The sequence below is a fragment of the Carassius carassius genome, chromosome 26, assembly GCF_963082965.1.
Source record: "Carassius carassius chromosome 26, fCarCar2.1, whole genome shotgun sequence".
NCBI lineage: Eukaryota > Metazoa > Chordata > Actinopteri > Cypriniformes > Cyprinidae > Carassius > Carassius carassius.
In genome coordinates, this window is record NC_081780.1 from 13,482,272 (window position 1) to 13,504,114 (window position 21,843).

The 21,843-nt window shown below is 37.6% G+C and overlaps 1 pseudogene; it reads left to right on the top strand.

Annotated features, from left to right (window-relative positions):
- LOC132105399 (myelin-associated glycoprotein-like) overlaps positions 1-21,843 on the top strand; it is a 73,691-nt pseudogene that overhangs the window by 2,776 nt on the left and 49,072 nt on the right.

The following is a 21,843-nucleotide window of genomic DNA, read 5'->3' on the forward strand; positions in this document are numbered from 1 at the left end:
TGGCATCTGTCTGGACGTCCTGTCACTAACTCTTCAAACACGTTCATCAGTGAAGAGCGATTGAGCAGCACAGTTTTGAGGAGCTCCATCACTCTTCATCAGTCTCTCACAAACTCATCCACTCTACAGTGTGTCAGCAGAAACACTCGAGGAACTGCGAGTCAACTGTTTCATCTGGTTTTCATCACTGAAAATGCTCCAGGTAGATTAAAATTGAATAATGAATCTATTTTATTTGTTGATATGGCAATAAATCAACTAGCCTGCTGATTTTTTTTCTTTCTTTTTTTTAGTGAATGGACAAATTATTCAGATTTTTTTATATTTAATTGATATCAGTAGTTGCTAGAATACAAAACGTTTCCATGAACTGCATCTTATTTATTTAATAGGTTTTAATGTGTATTTCCTCCTGGTTGGGATTGCAGTTGGAACTTTGTTTATGGCAATCTTATGGGTCACAACACTACTGTACAAGTAAGTAGACAAAGTGAATTCCTGATGTAAAAACTAGTATATTTTTAACCTTAAGAAGGAAAAATCACAAAGGAAGTCTCTATAACAGACAGTAATGAGTTAAATGTGAAAAACAGAGACTATTGCTGAAGTCTCCTGGTTTTCCAATAATCTCCATTTCCCAGAAAAGACTCTAATAATCTTGTATGTGTCCACTAGAATATCAGAGGAGATCTCAACAATGTCTCTGATTACAGTAGTGTCAGATCTGATGATTCTGGTCTGCAACCAAAATCATTTTTGCATTTTGTAAAATGCTTCAAGATCAAATGATCTGGGTGATCTACATTCAGCATATAACTGTATGGACTAACTTTATGTTCAAAATTTTGTCTCATGTTTTTATTTCAGCTAAGTAATTGCAAATCTAATATTTATTTCATTTCACTTATTGTATATTCCTTATGTTTCACTATATTTAAAGTCTCCTGAGCTATGAAAGAGAAACACTCTGAGCAATTACATTTTCTGATAAATAAGATACAAGCAGTTTTAGGTTTTTAATTATAAATTATTTCTGTAGAAGGTTCTGCAGGGCTCAAAGGGGAGATAAAGCTGGACTGATTCAGACTGATGGGGTATGTTACAATTGATCAAACACACACATGCTATTCATTCATAAATATGCCAAACTCACAAACACCAAACTACTTTTACATAAAATTAGTTTCTCAACGCAGTGACAAATTTCAAGTTGAAACGTCAAGTTTCTTGTGTGTAAAAGCTCTCTAATAATAATTCTCTATTTCTGTTCATTCACTAGGCTGATTCAGTGGACAGTAGGGGAGAGCCTTTTTATGCTAATAAAGTTATGATGTCACCAGTTGAAGACCCCACACTTAATCACCCAGAACCCCTACATTATTCAACAATTAACTTTATAAATACCAATCTGGAGTCAAACAACATCAGAGGCATCTCTTCACTTACTACTGATTATGCTGTGGTCCGATATTGTGGTCAAAATGTAGAAGATGGTGAGGCAAAGATTAGAAAGGTTTCCTCAATGCCACATGGAGAAGACATTTATCAGGTTCCTCACAAAGCAGCAGCTGAAGCAAGACAGGTGCAGATGTGGACATAAAGCAAATTGAATCTACTAAAGCATGAAATATTTGTAGAAACATGGAATTTTTTATTAATTCAAATAGGGATTATAGCACATAATAATATGTATTTTCTTTCATTGAAAAAAAAAACAATAAAAAATATTAAAATTACACATTTGTAAGTCTTCAGTTTGTGAGTTATTTTCCAGCTATATGACAGTTACAGTATACAGTTTTTCTCACATATGCCAGGATTTTGTCAAAATATTAAAAAAGTAAATTAGTGACATTTATTGAAACATATCAACCTACACCATATGATAAAGTGTGACTTTCTTTAAATGAAGTAAGTTCAGTTGCATTAGTCCATTGTGACGAGTGGGGCGGGGCCGAGGGACATGGGAGCGAGGCCGGTGGAGTGATTGGAGATGAGCTACACCTGTTCGACCCACCGGTCTCGAGGCCCACGGAGGAGATGGAAGGATATAAAACTGGAGCGACGACAGTGAAGGACGAGAGAGGACCAGGCCTGGGCTTTTAGTTGTGTTTTGGTTTTTATTTGCGCGCACCAGTCGTCCGTGAGGGGCTGGTGCGCTGTTTTGTGTTTATTTTGCTTTATTAAAAAAAATAAAAATTCCGGTTCCCAGACGCACTGCTGCTCGGCCCTCCACCAGCTGGGCGATCTCCTCCGCGGTGCCTGGCGGTGGCACTGGACGGCCCTCGGCGGACGGCATGACACTCCTCCGCCGCCCGGTGGACGGCGACGGCTCCTCCGGTTTTGGGCAGCCGGCAGGAGTCCCCCGTTCCCTGCTCCTCCCCGTTCCGGCGGATGGCAGCAGGCTCCGGCCACCTGGCGAACGGCGCCGACTCCTCCGCTCCCTCACGGACGACTGGTGCGCGCAAATAAAAAACCAAAACACAACTAAAAGCCCAGGCCTGGTCCTCTCTCGTCCTTCACTGTCGTCGCTCCAGTTTTATATCATTCCATCTCCTCCGTGGGCCTCGAGACCGGCGGGTCGAACAGGTGTAGCTCATCTCCAATCACTCCACCGGCCTCGCTCCCATGTCCCTCGGCCCCGCCCCACTCGTCACATCCAGTAAAGATGGTAGAGAACTGGAGCGATATGCTCAATGGAGGAGGTTCTAGTAATTATACGGGCAGATGAATTCTGGACCAACTGAAGTTTGTGAAGGAGTTTGTTAGGTAGCCCAAAGAGAAGAGAGTTACAGTAACCAATGCGTGAGGTAACTAGAGCATGAACAAGAACAGCTGTGGAATTTGAGGTGAGAAATGGACGAAGGGAGCTGACGTTTCGTAAATGGAGAAATGCAGACAAGAGTAATATTGTTAACCTGCTTTTCAAAAGATAAAGTACTATCGAGGACTACTCCCAGACATCTAACGTGAGTAGATGGGGAGATTACAGAGTTATTAACAGAAATTGAAAAGGTGTTGGATTTTGACAAATTTTTAAATTAGTAAATAATTAAAAAAAAAAAAAAAAAAAAAAAAAGATATATATATATATATATATATATATATATATTTTTTTTTTTTTTTCTATTTCCCTCTGTCACATTCATGGTAATTACTCTTTTCCGGTACTTTGCAACATATTTTTAACTCAATTTGAACTCAGAACTGTTTATCTGCGCTGATAGACTATTTGATATTAATTTGGATCAGCATATAGTTTACATTTGTGAACGCACCTTTTCTGCGATGTCGCGCGTCTTACAGACTGCAATTTACAATCGCAACTTAATTGGGCTATTAATCCTTTGGTCAGCTCCCTACAGCATCAGGTGTTTTATTAATGGTGAGTATAATTATTCAAACCAGTCTTCTATTACGATGTCTCTGTAACAAAAGCAGTTGCATGAATACTAAAGTTTGAAACAAAAAATGAAACCATCAACAGAAATACTGACCATGTATTACCCGTTTAAAAATACGAGGGCAGCTGTTTAGAGGTTAATGACGTCACAGAATTTACCGGTATTTTGGAATGGATGTGTGAATGGTGCTTTTCCGGAAAAAAGACGGAATGCTGTTGACTGTGTGAACAGCGCATTTTTGAATTTACTGGTAAAGTCGTTCCGGTAATTTTACGGCAATTTACTGGTGTTACTGTGTGAAAGAGGCTATAAAGAGAATAGCGACAACCCATTCCAAAAATGCGCCCCAGCGCATTTCCATCGTTAAAATAGCTAAAGTGGATTTGGACACGCCCTGAGTGCACCTGCACCGTGTAATTTACACTTTGCATTTAGATCGTTAAAATAGGGCCCTTAGATTGTTTGATAAAACCTGATATTTCATAATTAGCCGGAAGTATAAATATATAAATAGATGCTCGAAAGCAGACAATCCTTGCATGAACAGTAGCCAATCGAGCTCTTTGCCTCTTTTACAGCAAAGCATTAGGTATAATTCCTATATTATTATAGGCTTATCCTATTTTTGAAAAAATTACAAATCATTAATGTAAAGTACATACACAATTAAAGTTTAAACAGTTCATTATTATTATTAGGCTATTATCATCAATGAGAGGTAATGCTAAATCTTTTTTGAATAAAACAAAAAAAGAGAGGTCAAGTGTTTTTGGATCCGTGGATGTAGAATTTTGCACGTAACAGGATAAGATTCATTACATAAAGGTATTATTATTATTTTTTCTTTCTACAATGATCATAATCAACAAAACCAAGCACTACCAAACTACATCCTTCCATAATAATACATATCCATTATAAGTTTGATTCCTAAAAAATCCTTTTTGTTTTTCAAATGTATCTTTTTGCTGTAGCTGTAGCGTCCTACGTTGCTGTAGTGTTTCTTCTGTTGCAATGTATCCAATAGACTACGTACACGGAGAGTTATAACTCAGAACCACGTATTTATTATAGAACACAAGCAGCTCCTGCTGCTAACCATAGACATGTACATGTCTAAGCTGCTAACCCTCTCATGCAAAACCACAGTCTAACTCAGGGATCAGCAACCTTTTCGGCATGACGTGCCATTTTTTATTTTTATGGTTAACCACTGTGCCAAGTGTGCACAGCCCCCCCCCCCCCCCCCACCCCGATATAATTCTGTATTTAAACGGAACATACACAATTTTTTATTATACGATAAAAAAAGTTTTTTTAACGTTTAATCAACGTTAATGCACTGCTTTAATTGATGAACGTGCACACACAGACACACACACACACACACACCACTCGCACACAGAGATCTGAGATCGTGCTGTGCAAAAAGTAGCATTCAGAAGCTCATAAACCTATGAGTGTTGTCACGCTACTTTTATTAATCGATACTGAATCGCTACATTATATTTCTCAACAACAAAGGGGCAAAATCGCTTCATTGTCTGCAGAGAGAGACAATTTACCCCCCCCCCCCCACTTTCTTTCTCTCAAAATGGCCATATTTCAGAAAATTTTTCATCACTGGATATAGCTTTAGGTCATTTAACATTTCTATGGTAAAACGTATTATTAAAAGTTGACTAATGTTAATTGATTTGCAGCTTCATCTTACCTCACTCTCTTTAACGTTAAACTGACGCTTCGCGCTCTGCTTCTGTGAACAGTAAACCCCGCCTACTTTGATCTGATTGGCCATCTCAGTGATTATGACATTGACGAGTGCTGTTAGACCGAGGCTTTGATCTGAAGCACCTAGTATGTGCAGTGTTTGCACGTGCATCCATGCAAGTTAATTCACACACTTTAATAGTATTTGTAGCTCCTAACAGGCTGTGTGACTATGAGAAGTTATTACATCAAACTGTACGTCATTATACAGTTTTCCTTATTGCTTGCGTGCCAGCGATTATCCCTCTGCGTGCCACTGTTGGCACGCGTGCCGTAGGTTGCCAACCCCTGGTCTAACTCGTCTAACCCGGTAACCCACCTTAATCAACCCCAAGGTGGTCCTCTAGTGGAGTCAATATGCAATTACACCATAAATGCATATAACACTAAATCACGTAACTATATAGTTATAATTTTGTGCATCACGTGAATACAGCGCGCGACTGCATGATGGTTTGGGTTGTTATACAGAATTAAATTTTTCAAATGGTGAGTTTTATGTTTTTAACTGTTTGGTTTTTGGCTATTACTTAAAATATATCCCAAGCAAATTAAGACATGCAGTATATGTATATGAATGAATGGATAAAAATAAATAATATATTCGAAATAATAAAATGTAATTAAATTCCTTTGAATTTATAATTGATGATTGCTCAAAACAGCTCAAATTTATGAAACCTAAATATTATATTTTTCTAACAAAACAAATATTACAGACAAACAAATATTAAATTTTCATTAAACTTTCGCTTTTAGGTGGAAAAAAGTGACACATTTTATGGTGTAATGTTTTTTTAATAGCCATACATATTTATCAACACAATTCAGTCCTCAGTCCCCATTTTACATCTGAAGGTACTCCAATCATATGAAAGAAACATATAACTTCTGTTTCTTTTGCTTGTAAATTTGCTAGTAAATTTCACAAAAAAAATCTGTAAATAATAAAATAAAAAACAGCAAGTAAAACTGAATGTAAAGTTAAATCTTGAAGTAGAAAGAAACTTTTCTCTTGTATAACAAACTCCATTAATCTTTGTTTTACTTACAACTTAGGAAAAAAAATCATACTGTACAGTGTATGCGAAACGTAATCAATAAGGTATGCAAAGAGTAATCAATAAACCTTCATCACTTTGTTTAATGTTTTCTGTTATTTCACGGATTGCTGTCTGCCTCTCTGTCTACTTAAAGACAAACCCGCCCTGGACCACCAGCGAGCAATTTATTTATTTTTGCCTGTTAATCAATAAATAGTTTTCAGTGTTTTTTGTTTTATTTAATTTTTTTTTCCAGTGTGTATTCAGCTTTGAATGGCCTGTTTGTAGAGTTTAGTAGCCCTTATTAGCGACACTGGTGGCTGTTAAGTGAACTGCAGCCAGAAAAATACTGCTCATGCTCACACTCCTGCACACATAATTTACAAAGAGAGTGCACGTGATTCACATATAAGATAAGACACATGCCTTTGGTGTGAGAGACCCGGGTTCGAATCCACTGTGAGACACCAATGTGTCCCTGAGCAAGACACTTAACCCCTAGTTGCTCCAAAGGTGTGCTCTGACATATGTAGCAATTGTAAGTCGCTTTGGATAAAAGCGTCAGCTAAGTAAATAAATGTAAACGTAACCTGTAACGAGTAATGGGCTACACTTTGTAAGTAATCTACCCAGCTCTGTCTGTATATAACTACATAACTATTTATATATAAATAACAAAATAAACACACAGCAAAAATGACAACATGTGGATGTTTGCACCAGCTCTGCAATTCTCTAGAATCATGTGGACAGATGAGGTTATTTAAATTACAATGTTATGATAGTTTGATTATAAAGAATATTTTTGAACTGTACGGGAACCTATTCAGTGTTATGTTCTTTTCAATTACTTAGTAATGCATGAATTTTGAGTGCTGTGAATGATGAAATGGTCTGTATGACAATTCATTTTGTGCACAAAAAAAAAAAAAAAATATCAGATGCTTTTAGTCATGAAAAAAAGAAGTCTTTATTAATAGAGTGGATCTGTGAATGCTGAGCAGGAAGCTGATGGAGCTGTCACATTTATTTTTAATACTGAAGATGATGGAGACTGACTTCTTTCAAAAGCTGTGGTCACAGTTTAGCCTACATTTAAATTTTTCACAGTGTCAATAAACCAGATAAATTGTAAGTTAAACTCTGGAGAAATTTAGTTAACATTTTTTAGAATAGCTTAAGACATCAGTTTTGTGATTTCATGTTTTACGGAGAAAAAAATTAAAAAAGCACAAAAGAAGGAACAATGAGTCATGCAGTGGAAGCATCAGATCAACTGCAATAATGATCGGTTAAAGACATGATTAGATTATTGAAGTTGAAATGACAAAAAAAAAAATCATCAATAAAATACAATCAATGTGATTTAATAGCTTATCACTTTTGATCAATAGGTTGCATCATAGATATCAAATTATTTTTATTTAACATTTTGAGAACAAATTCACAAAAATATGTTTGAAAGAAACACAAAGCTACTACTTGGAATAATTTGTCTGTGTAATTAATGAATGAGCCATAGACTCACAGAACAAATAATTTATTATTATTATTAATAAACATTTTTGACAGTATTTCTCAAAGGTCTGTTAACAGTTTTACATGCAAATCTTATCTTTAGATTGATTTGATCATTAGATCAAATGTCATTAGACATTACTTGAGTATTATATTTTATTACAAGCTGTATACATTTATGTTTATTGATTTTACTCTTTTCATTTTAATGCTTTATTATATATTTTTTGTCTTAAAGGAAATATAAATTAGGTCAGTTGTTATTCTAGTCTTTAAAGAATGTGTTTATGGTTCTACGAGGTTGTGGTTCAGAGATTCTTTATTGTGACACAATAATAAAGACTATAAAATGTTTATCTTTATTAAATTTAAAGTCAGATAAATAACTAAAAAGTCAGGTTGTTCAGTTAACCAGTGCTCTGTGCTCTGTCGTGCACAGAATTCATGTTCTTGCTGATAAATGAAGTACTGGTGTGAGCTGATGAAAAAGGGAAGTTACAATAGATCTGTTGTCAGTCAGTAGACTGTACTTCAGATTCTGTTCCTGCAGCAGAGCTACAGTCCGTCTCTAATCAGCAGCAGATGTTACAGCTGGAAACTTAGGATCTAAACAGGAGATTCCTACACTTCAGGAAGGTCTGATTCATTTTCTTTTACAAATTAGCACTGTCAAATAAACTCTTTATATTTATACATTGCCAACACTTCATGGCCTATGCATTTTACACGCATTTACGTGTTATCATGACATTCACACATGCACAAATATACTAAAATGGTAGAAAACTGTATCAATGTATCATGTAACCTTGCTCTCACTTGAAATGTTTCCCCACATTAACAGGGTGGCTGCGGGTTCTTAAATAATCTTAAATAAAGTTTTCTTATTAAAAGGCCTTAAAAAAACTTTAAATGTCTTAAAGTCAGGTTCGATGGGTCTTAAATATTTTCGGTCCCATTTGAGCAAAACATTCTCTAGTCTGACGGACCCAGTGACCGTTTAAATTCATTGAACAGATTTCCTTGGATTTCCCCCCTGTAGTTACTGCTAAAGTTAGCTGACCAGCCTTCTAGTTAGTTTAAAATGGGTTAATGCAAGTTTACTGAAAAATGCCTTGTACTACAATTGATAGAGAATCACTTAAGACACTTTGCTGTCTTCAATAAAATAATATTCAATAAAACAGTATGTTAACATGCAGGCTACATATGAGCTTGCTGCATGAATCTGTGAGTACTGTTTACAAATCTGAGGGAACGGACTGCAAAAGCATGTGCACAGCTTATGAATTTGTGGGTATGGATTAAAAAAAAAAAGGTATAGTTTACAAAATCTGAGCGCATGGATTGGAAATTCATGAGTACGTTTTATTAATCAGTGGGAATGATTTGTTAAACCGAGGGGACCAGTTTTTATATGTCTATAGCATTGCCACTCACTATGCTTCCTTACCGGAAATAACATCATATTTCTGAACCATGAAACATAAACCCATAGACTGCATGCATAAACCACACGAGTCAACTTGATTTGAAAAGGCAAACCCATTTTTTTTATTTTTAATTAACATTTATAATTAATATTTGTTTGAAATGTTGTAAGAACTCGTAACAAAACGATGTGTTTAAAGATTAAAAAAAAAAAAAAAAAAATTTGAATGGTCCTGTTGTTTATTAATTCCAGTGATGATGTTCTACTATATTGTTCGTTGACATTGTACATAAAACCTGTAATGAGTCAGGGAACTTACCAGTGACTGAATTCATGTACACAATCTACTGATTCACGAGCTCGGGAGCTGATTCCCACTGAACTAAGATAGAGAATATATGTATAAATATATACCGGTATGTCATATATAGATCAGTGGACGCACCCTTGGTCATGCAGTGCTTTTGTGGGGATATTTTGTATTAGATATTGTCTGCTGATGAGAAGTTTGCTGTATATTGTAATAATAAAAAGCATGTTTGACAGCAGTATATAAATTATATTTAACAAATTAAATATTACATTATACGTATGTAAAATAATGTGATATCCATCAGAGGTTTCATCTTAAATTTTATAAAGAGTATTAAAAATGTCTTTAAAAGTCTTAAATCTAACTTGTTCATATCTGTAGTCACCCCGATTAAGTCCTTGAATCTGAGACAGTATGAACAGATACTGTCATATTCATGTTTTAATTTTTGTTATAAAGGACATATTATATGAACTATTTCGGCAAACAACTAATAAAAATGTCATGCATAGAATATTTTGATCTTTTAGTGGTTAAAATTAATATGATACATATTGTAGTATATATGTACAGTAATACTGCAATATTAAAGTTGGGGGTCTAAAATAAGAATTCACAGAGGAAAAAAACTATAAGATGTTTGCTCAATATTACTTTCAGGAAGCATTTTAATTTATGGGAGAAAAAAAAAGTAAGGCAATGATTTAAATCAACCATTAATATTGATGTAAAGTATGAATTTTTACTTCCTCCTTCCTGAGATACCAACTTTGTCAAAAAATGTGCATCTTTTCCTTGAAAGCAAAGGTGTGTTTCTTGAAAAATCTCTTAATCACGGGAGGTGAGATATTAGTCATTTTTAAATATATGACAAAATAATTTGTGCAAACATGTGATGTGAATGGTGGGGGTTGGCTCAGTTTACCCAGTGGTAATTTTTTTTTCTTTCTTTATTTGTTTTTCACCAATAGGTTGATGTTCCTCAATTTAATGAAAGGATGGACATCTGGAGAGCAGAGAAAATAATTCTACTTTTTCTTTTGAAAGGTTAAAGTATATTTTGATTTATAGACTATTAAAAAAATTACAGACCTCTTTTCTTGGCATTTATGGTTATTTTTGAATTATTTCTTGTTTGTATTATGTGTCTTGTAGGTATTTGCTGAAGATATTTTAGCGTCACTCTGCCAGAGAAGATTGAAGCTCTCAGTGGATCCTGTGTGATCATAAAGTGCAGATTTGAGATTAAAGAAAAATTTGACCAATACCTCAATGAGAATGATGCTACAGGACTGTGGTTCAAAGATGGGACTGAAGAGGGTATACATCAAGTGTTTAACTCCAGAGATCCCAAACCTAAACACTTTAATGGGAAAGTAACTGGAAAACTACAGGAGAAGGACTGCACCACTGTCTTTTATAATGTTAGCTCAAAGCACAATGGTAAATATTACTTCAGGATTAAGAGTGGAGATCTCAAATACACCTACCATAAACCCTCCTCCAGTATAGACATCATCGGTGAGTGATTTGAGCCTTTTATTTATAAACAAATGTGTTAAATGATTTTTAAAAGTTGCCATCATTGTCATTTTACTTTCTCTATTTCAGAGTCTCCTCCCAAACCCAGAGTGCAGCTGTATGTGGAGCAGAAGGAGGTGCAGGGTCAGGAGGTGTTTGGAGGGGAGCTCTGTGAGTCTGCGCTGCTCTGCTGAGACTCTCTGCTCCTCTCCTCCACCAACTCTCACATGGAGCTCCACTCCCAGATTCCTCCTCAATGAGAGCAGCAGACTACAGGAGCTCATCTCTGATCTGAACTTCACTGCTACTTACCGTGAGCATGGAGTCACTTTCACCTGCACCATAAACTACCAGCTACAGGACAAGACCAAAACAGAACAGGATAGCATCATACTACATGTTCAGTGTAAGTCATGCTTTTAGTTTTGATTTATACTATTTTGATTTTTATTGTGAGGATCTAATTTTTTCCCCTTCAGATTCACCCCAAAACACAGCACTGTCTGTGCTTCCCTCCAGCTCTGTGTTGGAGGGCAGTTCAGTGACTCTGATCTGCAGCAGTGATGCAAATCCAGCAGTGTTGAACTGCTCCTGGTCCAGAGAGAGTGAAGGACAGTTGAAGCAGCTGCAAACTGGAGACACTCTTACCTTCAATAGGACCGACCCGACACACAGAGGCTGGTACCACTGTACAGCTCAGAACCAACATGGCAGCCACAACTCATCAGTGATGCTGGACATTCAGTGTGAGTATTGCACTTCAGCCAATTTACCTCCTCACATTCATTAGCACCTAGAAGTCAATTATAAAATGAAAGGTTATTACACTGTTATTGTGTTATAGTGCAAGAATAGCTACTATAACTTTTTATGTTGATTAAATTAAAGCCTAAATTACAATTTTAAAAAGCCTCTAGATTGTTCAGTTAACCACTTAACCTTACCACATTAATTTTATCTCTGTGTTATTTACACAGTAGATTTTTGAGTTGTCAGATTTTTTTTATATCTATATATTTTTTTCTTGACATTTTGTGATTTTTCACATTTAGGGTCATAAGTTTCAACACACTGCTATGTTTTGATGTACAATTTCTGTTACATTTGTCATGTTTGTGGGTCAATTTGATCCCCATATTTGGGGCCCTATGTTTAAGATCTAAATGCAAAGTGTAAAGCGCACGGCGCAGGTGCACTCAGGGCGCGTCCAAACCCAGTTTTGCTATTTTAACGACGGAAAAACAGTTGGCGTGCCCGGGCGCATGGTCTAAATGGGTTGTCCCTATTCTCTTAATGAATAATTGGTGATTTTTGGGCGTAACGTGCAATAAACCAATCAGAGTCTCATCTTCCATTCCCTTTAAGAGCCAGTTGCACTCGTGTCATGACGGATTTGCTATTTACACCGTGGAATTTTGCAAGCGCAAAGACAGAACGCGTCTCTGAAATGAAATGGAGCTGCTTGTGTGCGAGCAAATAGCCTAATTCTGATACATGTATTGACTATCCATTATGACATGTATGCATATATATATATATATATATATATATATATATATATATATATTTTTTTTTTTATTTAATTAGTCTACAAAAAAAATCTTATGCATTGCAATCCTTTAATTTTTAATATTTGGCATATTAGTGTGCTGCTGTGCATCCCTGTGTTTAATAAGCAGCGTGTACGCTCTTTAAATCTCAAAGAAAAAACATTGCGCCAGACTTTAGACCAGGTTTGAGTTGGTGTATGGCGCAGTCTATTTTCAGCTCCAGGACCTGATTTTTTTCCCCTTCAGATTCACCCCAAAACACAGCACTGTCTGTGCTTCCCTCCAGCTCTGTGTTGGAGGGCAGTTCAATGACTCTGATCTGCAGCAGTGATGCAAATCCAGCAGTGTTGAACTACACCTGGTCCAGAGAGAGTGAAGGACAGTTGAAGCAGCTGCAAACTGGAGACACTCTTACCTTCAATAGGACCGACTCGACACACAGAGGCTGGTACCACTGTACAGCTCAGAACCAACATGGCAGCCAAAACTCATCAGTGATGCTGGACATTCACTGTGAGTATTGCACTTCAGCCAATTTACCTCCTCACATTCATTAGCACCTAGAAGTCAATTATAAAATGAAAGGTTATTACACTGTTATTGTGTAATAGTGCAAGAATAGCTACTATAACTTTTTATGTTGATTAAATTAAAGCCTAAATTATAATTTTAAAAAGCCTCTAGATTGTTCAGTTAACCACTTAACCTTACCACATTAATTTTATCTCTGTGTTATTTACACAGTAGATTTTTGAGTTGTCAGATTTTTTTATATCTATATATTTTTTTCTTGACATTTTGTGATTTTTCACATTTAGGGTCATAAGTTTCAACACACTGCTATGTTTTGATGTACAATTTCTGTTACATTTGTCATGTTTGTGGGTCAATTTGATCCCCATATTTGGGGCCCTATGTTTAAGATCTAAATGCAAAGTGTAAAGCGCACGGCGCAGGTGCACTCAGGGCGTGTCCAAACCCAGTTTTGCTATTTTAACGACGGAAAAACGGTTGGCGTGCCCGGGCGCATGGTCTAAATGGGTTGTCCCCATTCTCTTAATGAATAATTGGTGATTTTTGGGCGTAACGTGCAAAAAACCAATCAGAGTCTCACCTTCCATTCCCTTTAAGAGCCAGTTGCACTCGTATCATGACGGATTTGCTATTTACACCGTGGAATTTTGCAAGCGCAAAGACAGAACGCGTCTCTGAGATGAAATGGAGCTGCTTGTGTGCGAGCAAATAGCCTAATTCTGATACATGTATTGACTATCCATTATGACATGTGTGCATATATATATATATATATATATATATATATATATATATATATATATATATATATATATATATATATTTTTTTTTTGTATTTAATTAGTCTACAAAAAAAAATCTTATGCTTTGCAATCCTTTAATTTTTAATATTTGGCATATTAGTGTGCTGCTGTGCATCCCTGTGTTTAATAAGCAGCGTGTACGCTCTTTAAATCTCAAAGAAAAAACATTGCGCCAGACTTTAGACCAGGTTTGAGTTTGTCTATGGCGCAGTCTATTTTCAGCTCCTTAAAATATCAATGTGCCAGCAATGTGCCTGAACACACCTCTTTTTTAGATCAGCACGCCCATGGGCGCAAAAATGAGCACAAATGCATTTGCTAATTAAATGACGTGGTGCTGGATGTGAAAATGTGAACGGCGCCAGTCTAAAACTAGCAAACACACTCGCGCTGCACCTTGCGCTGCATTGCGCCAGGTGAATGATAGGGCCAACCTGTCCTCCAACCAATACGCTTGTATAGGTCGTTTGTCCAAATCCCTGAAAAACGACCCATCAGAGCGTATACTACAATTGCGCCCCTATCGGCAAAAGGTCGTTTTCATATTAATGTTTTGTACTCTTTTATTTGCACTCCGATTTGCGTTTCGTGTAGCTCAGTTGGTAGATTATACGTTATACGTAATTTCATGACGACAGACGCAACGCTATACTGTCATTATTTTTAGGCCCGCTAGAGGGCGCTTAACTTTAAAACGCAAATATAGGTCGTAATAAGGTGCTTGAACAAACGACCTATATGGTTGTTTTTGTTGGAGGACAGGCTCGATAGGGCCCTTAATGTTCTAAGGCAACTCTACAGATCTGAAATAATAACATTTCTTGGTAAAATGTTGTTATTTTATTTTTACTACCCTATGAATGCAAAAATAAGCTTTCCCCCCAATCTTTTTACTAAGAAATAATATTTTGTCAGCAAAAGATGGTAGAAATTAGCTATTATTTTTTTCTAAGCTATCTGAAATACTATTTAACCAATGTTGTTTTTCTTGAAATATTGTGACTTTTTTTCATTTAGGGTCATGAATATACATACAAACTTTCAATATGCTGATGTGCTGTGAAATATAGATACAGAAAATTTTATACATCTGTAATGTGGTCAGGTCTCTCTCTCTCTGTGACTTTCGTAAAGATGTGTGCGGCAGTGGCTCAGTGGTTCATGTAGGTTGTCTACAAACCGGAAGGTTGGTGGTTCAATCCCCGGCTCCACCTGACCAAGTGTCGAGGTGTCCTTGAGCAAGACACCTAACCCCAGCTGCTCCCGATGAGCTGGATGGCGCCTTGAATGGCTGACACTGCAGTCGGTGTGTGAATGAGTGGGTGAATGTGAGGCAAATTGTAAAGCGCTTTGGATGGCCATGTGGTCTGTTGAAAGCACTATATAAATGCAGTCCATATACCATGCGTGGAGACAGGGTCAACACAAATGTGAGAACCTTGTACTGATATGCTTGCCCCTCGAAAGTAAACCGAAGAAATGGTCTGTGTTGAGGAAGGATGGACATACGCGTCCTTCAGGTCGAACGCTGCAAACCAAATCATTGGAGGAATCCATTTGAAAATGCGCTTTGGCATTAACATCTTGAACGGAAGTCTGTGAAGAGCTTGGTTCAAGGCACACAAGTCCAGGATTGGGCATAACCCATCTGTTGTCTCCCCGGCTGTCCTCCAGGGGAAGGAAAGGTCCTGCTACCATCTCCTGAAGAGCTGACATCCCCAACCCTCAGGAACGCCGCTTGGCAGGTTTGGGGGCAGAGATGGGGTGCGCCACCCTTCTGAGGCCATCTCTTCGCTGCGGCTGGGGTAGACATCACTTGACCCAAGAAGCACAGTGCGCACCTCTTACAAAACCTCTGGGTCAGCACTGCCCTGTGCAGCTCTTTGAGCACCTTGGCCTGGTAGACCTGAAGGGTGGCCATGGCATGCAGGGCAGAATCCTTAGCTACAAGCATGGATGAGAACTTACAGGCTTTGGAGGGAAGCTTGAGACCACCACGCCATGTGGAGGCACTCTGAGGACACAATTGCATCGTAACAGAATGCTCCACTGGGGGTATCCCAGCATACGCTTTGGCTGCTCCACCATCTAGGGCAGTAAAGGCAGAGGAATCAACAGAATGGTTTCGGGCAGTTAAAGGTGCCTTCCATGAACCGGTTACTTCCTGGTGCACTTCTGGGAAGAAAGGAACAGGAGGGGGGTGCCAGGGCTGGACTGGGACAAAAAATCGGCCCGGGCATTTTTGCCCAGACCGGCCCACTATATGATCATAAACACCACCCATCTTTGCAAGCCCTTAATTATATGCATACCAACTCCTATTCATTAAAACCACTAATGCCATGTAATGAGTGAGTATAGGAACGAGTGAGAGTTAACAGATGAAATAAGTCAAAATTTTATATTTATTAATACAGTTGAACTATACTCCACAGCGGTGAATCCTAAAACAAGCTATATGCGGGTCTGGCATAGCAATACCAGTGTTTCTTACAGGATTTTTGTTTTAACTATGGTGGTGTGTCCACGGTCCTTCTAGGGGGGTTCGGGGGCAAGCCCCCCCGTGAGAAAATCTTGTGCATTTTAATGTTAAATTCATTAATCTGGTGCACTTTGAGAGTTCAAAATTAAAAGCTCCAACACATATTCAGTGTGCAAATTAAACAAAGAAAAATTCAAACCTCTTTTAGTTACAGTGTCTATTTACATTACACCTATACATAATAATAGTTATAATATTAATCCAATGACAGTAATAGCCATATTTTGTAAAACAAATGCACAAAAAAATAAAGGAAACTTTCTTAATTAGTTGTACCAATTTCTATACTTGAAAGAGATAAGCACATGATCTTTTATTTTGACGCAAACTGCATCAAGCTTTTATTTTGGCGGAAAACATGGTTTACAGATGCCTCTTATTAAATTTCTAGTGAATTGCGGTAATCGTCAACTATGCAGATGTGGAAATAATCTACACTCATGACATTGCCTAAGTGTTTTGAAAGTAGTTATGCTTACCGCAGGCTCTACACTTTCTCATCTCTCTCCTGATCCTCCGTCCTCACTATCATCATCTGACACAGGAGCTGATGAAGGTCAGAAAACATATATTTTGACACAGTTTACAGTGTCTGCTTTAAGGGCCTGGTTCTATTTTTTCACGCTATTTATCTGCACATTCCTTGCGTTTCTTCTCCATCTTTTTTTACAGATACACACTGACACCGCTCGCTCACTCGTTTAAAGTTGTGATTGGGCCAGCCCAGTGTCAATCAAGAAAAGAGCCAATGGGCCGCTGATCTACGTGTTTCATGGGCGGGTCTGTCAGAAAACAAAACTAACACTGACTTTGACCAATGCATTACACCGGCACAAACCCAGCGCCGCCAATTAAGCAAAACAAAACAAACCGAATGGGCCGCCGATGTACCAATTTTATGGGCCGTTTAAAAAAAAAAAAAATAAAAAAGTATGAGTATGAGATAAAAAAGCACGTCGGCCCACCGGGCAAATGCCCGGTATGCCCAATGGCCAGTCCAGCCATGGGGGGTGCTGATGATCAGCGCGTGCAGCCCCCAGGAACCAGTCATCCAACCTCGAGCACTCGGGACAGGGTGGAGAATTTCACATGAGCCCGATGCTCTCAGTTGCCCACGAAAGCACGGCCGTCAGCTCGGCATCAGACTCGGTCAACACTGGCACTCCTGAGAGAGGGAACGCAGCTGAATCCTCATCTGCCAAGGACTCAAGCCCACCTTGTCATGCGGTGATTAACATTTGGTCTTCCTCCTGAGCCCCGAATGAGATGAGAGGATCCTGATGAGAGGGTCCAGCAAACTCATCTGGAAACTCAACCGGCTGTGGTGTTTGTGAGGGGGGCCCGAGGAGGCTGGCTCATCGGGGAAGCCCACATGGTAACCCTCAGATTACCCTGGCCACCAGCCGAAGTAGCCCTCTTACCAGAAGAGAAGCTACTATAGATCGGGGTGTGGCAGAGAGGACTCTATACCTTTTAATGCAGTTTCAGCAAGCTGAAAGCCCAGACATGTGACACAGCGATCGTATTATTTTTTTTTCCAAGCGATTCATATATTTTTAAGTCAAGTTTATGTCCAAATAATTGGGCCGCTGTATATGTACCTGACAGAAATTTTAGCTTCTCTAGCTTTCCTCGTTAGCCAGAAAGTTTTCCTTCATCAATCTAGCTACAGTGATGCAAATCTAGCAGCGCTGAACTGCATCATTTATCACTGACAGAAACTGAATCATTACAGTTAATCTGTTTCTAATTGTCTATTTCTCACTTCCAATACTTTCAGACTCCCCCAAAATCTCTCCATTCTCCAGCTGTAGCAGAACTATGTGTTTCTGTGAGGCTGATGGGAATCCTTCTCCTGAACTGGAGTGGCATCTGTCTGGACGTCCTGTCACTAACTCTTCAAACACGTTCATCAGTGAAGAGCGATTGAGCAGCACAGTCTTGAGGAGCTCCATCACTCTTCATCAGTCTCTCACACACACATCCACTCTACAGTGTGTCAGCAGAAACACTCGAGGAACTGCGAGTCAACTTTTTAATTTGCTTCATGTCACTCCTCAAGTGTCGGGTAAATTTTATAGCAATGTACTGTTTTTTAAGGTTTAATATTTAAAGTATTTATATGCATCATCTTAAATACTATTATTTCTATTTCATATTTCTATTTGCATTATTTGAATGCAGTTCCATTTGTGTTGTTAATTTCCAGTTGTTACAATAGAGAGAGGGCAAAAAGTAAATGTTTAATTCTTCATTACCTCCCACATTACACACTTATATGTAAATGCCTGCATTAAAATCTGTAGAAGAGCCTTCTTTTTTGCTAAAAGGTGTGCTTTTTTGCTTACAACACAAACCACTTTTGTTGCTGAACACAATGTCTGCTCAGTTCATTCTTTTAGAGAGGAAGAAGAATTCTCTTAGTGGTTCTCCAAAAACTTGTTTTTATATGTATTTTTAATTATTATTAGGTTTCCATCATTTCTCTTTTTGGGTTGGAGCTGCTGGTGGGGCTACTGTGGTGATGGTCTTTTGTGGCATTTTACTTATCTGTGCAAGGTACGTTCACATTGGCCGATGTCACTATAAGTCAACAACAAAGCCATAGAATTACACAGGGACCTGAGTAATTAATTACATTTTTAAGATTTTTGGAAAATGCTGAATAAATGGACTCTCTAGGGCAGATTTGATCATGGTTATAAACTCTTCTGCTGTTAAGACAGTCAGTGTTCGAATTGAGGGGGGGCTGGGGGGGTCCGGGACCCCCCATAAGCATCAAGGGACCCCCCATAAGGCCCAAAAAAATGACCTTGGGGGGTCCCCTGGTTTTTCATTAAAACTAAAATAGAAACAATATTTGACATAGCCCTATCTATCTATTTTTTACCAAAGTATTGCGCTGCCGCTCCATAGACTGTAAAAAGTGCCGCTCCCATAAAAAGCTACTTCAAATTAGATGTGCATCTGAAAATACGCTCAAGTGCGCCACACGCTGTTTTCTGAAGGAATTTACAGACTGCGGGCGCGACGTCGCTGTGTGATTGGCTGACAGAGTGATCCTTCGTCATTATTTTACCTCACGATAACGGTAAGATAATATTTCTTTGTTTTATGATTGTTTGGTACACCTAATTTATTGCTACTGAATAAGTGTTTATCTTAGAATCAGAGAATCACTTATAATCTTGGTCTGTCAATAGTTGTTTTTTTTTATCTTATGATGCTAGCTCACTATCGGCTTGTTAGTTGTAATTAGCCATCTAACGTAATTCTGAGAAAAATAGAATCTTGTTTGGAGCTAGCATTGCACCCATTCTGAATTAAACAAATCATTTTAAATCTAGTAACCTTAACTGCTCAAAAACAGTGTTAATTTAATTAAGGACATTATTACTGATGAAAATGTTCATCAGGTGAAGGCTTTTTTTGTGTCAACGATGATACAGCAGGGTTGCTAACTCTCACGAATTGTGCGTGAGACACACATGCATTGATTATTACGCCGAAGACAAACATGCAGATCAACCGTTTTTGTTATGAATTGTATCCTATTTTCCATTATTATGTATAGCCTAATACAATTAGTGTATTATTTAAGGTTAAGTGGAGAAAAGGATTTTAAATTCAATGCAAAGAGGCAAATTAAAGTCATTTTGTGGCCAGAAAAATAATAATTTCCATTTGCAATGCCATTGTTTACCCACTCTAATAAATATACATACTCTAGTTGCTCAAAAGAGTATTGCAGGTCATAACTGCTTACTTATTTTTAGGTTTTGCATTTAAATAAATATTTAGACATGATCAAACACTAGATTATACATTTTAAAAAGATACTCGTATAAGCACACACAAGTGAATATTAATTAATGCAAGAAAATACTGAGTTTAACCCAAGAAAAGTAAGTACAGTAGGCCTATTCATGTGAATTGATAGTGAATCAAGAGATCAAAATTGATTAATGGTCATCAGCATCGTAATCGTATCAAATTATTTCTATTTTTTCCCTCTTGTAGAAACACTATTGTGACAAAACATATATTTAAACATATACTCTCATTCACCACTATAGAAGTTTACCCAACTATGACAACTTCTGCTTGAAAATATGAAAGGGTTATGTAACTACATTCAAGATAAATTAGTTTTTTTAATGAAATAAAATGCCTACATGTGCACTGTTCAAAGTATATCACCATTAATAACCTTAATAAGTAGCATGAATAACATGGAGTGCTTTCTTAAATATATTCACAGTAACGACAACAAATATAATATTACAACTTACATCTTACATTATTTTCTCAGATATGGACAAGGGAAAGAAGAGAAGAGCCATCTTGTTATTTCATAGATTTTTATTTAATTTTACATAGTAAATGCTCAGCTGCAAAAACATGTTATGAAACACACAAAGTAAATTAAATTCACAAGTAAAGTAAAGTAAATTATATTATTATATGAAATAAATAAATACTAATATGTATATTATTAGTTGTTTTTTTTTTGGGGGGGGGGGGGGGGGGGTTGGGGGGGTTGGGGACCCCCCAAGAGCTTTGACTCAATTCGAACACTGAAGACAGTTTGATTGCTTAAGCCAGTGGACAGTTTCCGGTTGTGTGCAGTGACATCACAATGAAACAATGAATGTTGAATTCAAACAAATGACAAGATTGACTGTGAGATAAATTTGACAAAAGACCCGCCTTGATGAGTAGTCATAAACTAAGTAAAAAAGCACTGTGCATTGTTCTTTACTAATTCACTCACTCACACACAATAACCTCTGAAGAGGATTTATGCTTATCAGGTGTTGACTAAACCTGTGGCTTTTTAGAAAGTAAGTTCCCGACCCATGACTTAAAAGAGCTATGTGGAGGTTTTTACTTAAAAAAAATCTTTAAGATAGAGTTTTCAGTTGTACATGTATGAGCCAACCATGATGTAAAAAAAAGAATGACACCTCGACTGTCCACCACGGTTGCCTCTATCAGCCTGTAGGCTCAATTGTGTGTGGAGGAGTTGGGCCCGAATTGGCGCGAAAATTCACAAAATGTGACCTCATGCACGTTCTCGTCTACTTGGGCTTACAACCGTACGGCACGCCAGCCATTATAGTAAGCAGTGGCAATAGTGTTTTCAAATGGACTCTGCGGATGGAAAGAAGCGACCAGCCTCCAGCACAATTCAGACACCCACGGACACTCCTCGTCAGTAAAAAAAAAAAAAAAAAAGAGCGTTCGCACTGAGAACGAGCATGAGACTGGCTCTTAGAAATTTCAGAACCTACGCAATGCTCCTTTAAGCAATAATCAATTAATGTCCACTCTAAAAATTCTGTACCCCAGTCATCCACATTAAGTTTGTCAAAATTTAAATCTATACATGGGTGATGTTTATGCTAGTATT